The following is a 2897-nucleotide window of genomic DNA, read 5'->3' on the forward strand; positions in this document are numbered from 1 at the left end:
AATTCTGAATTATACTGTGATCAAATTAGATATATCATATCCATACAATCATGCCATCAATCATTGATACATATATATTGACATAATATACTCATGCTCAAAAATCATATAAGCAATATAACGGTGTCTCAAGCATAGCAATTCATCGATCTCAAATCCAACGATACAAAATCAAAGATGCAAGACCAGCGATAAAATAGCATATATAATAGTGATCATATACAGGAATTTTTATCTTTATCGATGACTGATCTATGCACAGAAATCAATATTCTTCTTTGATTTATGAATTTCAAAAATAAGATATTTCACTCGATATTTTATGCAGACAATCGTATCTCTTTATGACCTTGATCAAATATAAAAATTATATATGAAAAAATTACCCATAATTGATCCTATTAACATAAATCCAGGATCTCTCCTAGGATTAACCTAGAATTGAGACTTATCTAAATATCTAGACCCTCTATTGGTCCATAAGGCTTCTAGAGAGAAAATTCATGAAGAAAAAAAATTTAGAAAGAGAATCTTTGTATCCTTCAGATGAGGCAATTATGGTCGAGATCATCAGAGGTCCTATCAGGATGACTCAATATAGATTAACCATGATCGATGTTATAAATTTTGAATAAGGACCAGATGGAATCTAATCTACTGCATGAATTTTAGAGCAATCTCAAGTCATCATATTTTCATCTCAAGTTTATCCTAGGATCCGTGATGCAATCAAAGAGAGAGAATGACCCTAGAGAGATAAAATCCATAAAGAGAGAGAGAGAAAAGATTTAGAGAGAGAAAATAGAGAGAATCTAGAGAGAGAATTGGAGAGAGAAAGATAGTGAGAGGAGAGAGGAAAGAGAGAGAAAGGAGAGAGAGAAAGAGAGAAAATTCTCTCATACTTCTTTTTTTTCTATTTTTCTCTTTTTCTTCTTCTTTTTCTCTTTTTCTTTTTCTTTTCTTCTTCTTCTTTTTTCTTTCTTTTTCTTTTCTTCTTTCTCTTCCCCGCCGAACAGAGGATGGACCAAGGGGGATCGGTGGCTCGGGCTTGGCGAGGGCGGCAGCATGGCCCGAGGTCCGACAGTAGAGAGCAAAAGATCACCGCAGTGAGGCTCGACCGGTGGGATATTTTTTTAAAAATTCAGAAAATAGGGGACCCACCCTTTTTCTCTTGTTTTTCGATCATTGGTCAGTCGCCGGCGGCCAAAACCTCTCGGGATGATAGGTAGAGAGGTGGGGATTCAAATCTAAGGATGAGATACCACAAACGATGGCACCGATGGCCAAAAAAGAGAGGAAGATGGCCTGGCCGAACAGAGCAAAACAGGGGTTCACCTTTTTATGGATTTTCTGACGATCTCAACAGTCGGAAAAAAGATTTCGAAAAGAAGAAGGAAAGAAAATATCTTGCTCCAGTAGCCAAAAAGAGCTCCGACGGCCCCTCTCTTCCGATCAAAAGCCCACGGTAACCTTTGAAAATCCCTCAAATCCCTAGAAATTTCACTGAAATCTCGTTGTAAAATCCTAAGGGAGGGAGAGGGGGTTTTATAGAAGAGGTCTTCTACCCTAGCCAGACTCCTTGAGTCTGATTTCATTGGAAACAAAGAGGAAGAAGACTCCGATTAGGAGTCTTCCTCCTCCTCCCATCAGTTTCTTCTTTCTTTTCTTTTTTTGTTTGGGATTTGGGCTTTTGGGCTTTGTCCAGGGCCCAAACGGGCCGCGTATTACATTCTCCCTCCTTCAAATAATTTCATTCTCAAAATTAAATTACATTGTTTAGATATATATTTCAAAAGTGTATATTTTTCATGCCATTCTCAAGCTTTCACTAATCTCTTACATATTATTTATTTCTCATGATTCTTGATATAACAAAATTATTTGAATTCTTAAACTCATCCTTTTTTTTCAGCTTTTTCGAAGAGCAGTAATATTTTAGACTTGTATTAACATACCATAATTATTTGTTCAATACATTCCACTCAAAATTTATAATTATCTCAGACTACCTTGATAGAAAATAAAAAAAAGCCAAATATCGGACACTCTTCACAATCATCGATTTCTTTCTTCTCTTGACCTTCCAACAAATTTAACAACTGGACTACCATCTTAGAAAAATCTCAACCTTCTATGCCAGTTCGAGTAATAATATTAAATTTAAAAAAATATGAGATCTATGTCAAGATATTCTAGGTTTGAACTAATAACAGAACTATCAAGCTGTTAATAATAAACTTGAGATATCTAAGATTTTTTGGCATTATTTACAATGAAGCAACCTACTGACAAAAATTATCCAGCTATGATCAGATTAGATCAAAATCTATAGCTTCTTTCATTATCAATAAAATCCTTCCTTATTTGCAACTAATATATTCCATAATATCTTTTAATTTAAAAAATTAATATTTTTAATCAATTTAAAATCACCATATTTTTGCTGCACACTCTGATCTTAATTTATCAAATTAAATAAGTCTATCAAAGATAAAAATATCATTGTATGTTAGATCAATCAAAGATAGATCCAAGTTTAAATTTTATATAAAATTTAGAGTAAAATTTTAATTTTTTTTTAATTTATCTTTACTATCTCTTGGGCATAGCACATCAAAATTAAATCTTCATCTACTTTCTATATTTGAAATCATTGCATAAGCTTCATCATTCTTCAAGAATCCAATATGTCTAGAATTAATTTGAGTTAACCCTCGATTTACCTTATAATCATTTAGACAACTTCCAAACAAACCTTTCTTTGCAAAAGAAGTAACTTCAACTTGAACAAACTAGACGAACTCAAGTCAACATCTTTGTAAGTAGAATCAACTTAGTTATTTTTTGTAGAGCTTCCTTCATCACAATCCTTCACATCAATAAATAAATCCATGCAA

The sequence above is a fragment of the Elaeis guineensis genome, chromosome 2 (genome assembly GCF_000442705.2).
Source record: "Elaeis guineensis isolate ETL-2024a chromosome 2, EG11, whole genome shotgun sequence".
NCBI classification, from domain to species: domain Eukaryota; kingdom Viridiplantae; phylum Streptophyta; class Magnoliopsida; order Arecales; family Arecaceae; genus Elaeis; species Elaeis guineensis.